At 34.5% G+C, this 206-nt stretch overlaps 1 pseudogene; it reads left to right on the plus strand.

Moving 5' to 3' along the window:
- LOC103735445 overlaps positions 1 to 206 on the plus strand; it is a 74,543-nt pseudogene that overhangs the window by 5,292 nt on the left and 69,045 nt on the right.

Consider the following 206-nt stretch of genomic DNA (forward strand, 5'->3'; position numbering starts at 1 on the left):
GGACTAATAATTGGAAATGAAGAGATCAAATTATCCCTTTTTTGCAGATGGTATGATATTATATCTAAGGGACACTAAAAATTCTACCCGAAAACTCCTAGAAGTTATTAATACGTTCAGTAAAGTGGCAGGATACAAAATTAACCTACAAAAGTCTGTAGCCTTTCTGTATACCAATAACAAGCAGTCAGAGAAAGAGCACATGG

Source organism: Nannospalax galili, unplaced genomic scaffold, assembly GCF_000622305.1.
Source record: "Nannospalax galili isolate Female #2095 unplaced genomic scaffold, S.galili_v1.0 scaffold155, whole genome shotgun sequence".
NCBI lineage: Eukaryota > Metazoa > Chordata > Mammalia > Rodentia > Spalacidae > Nannospalax > Nannospalax galili.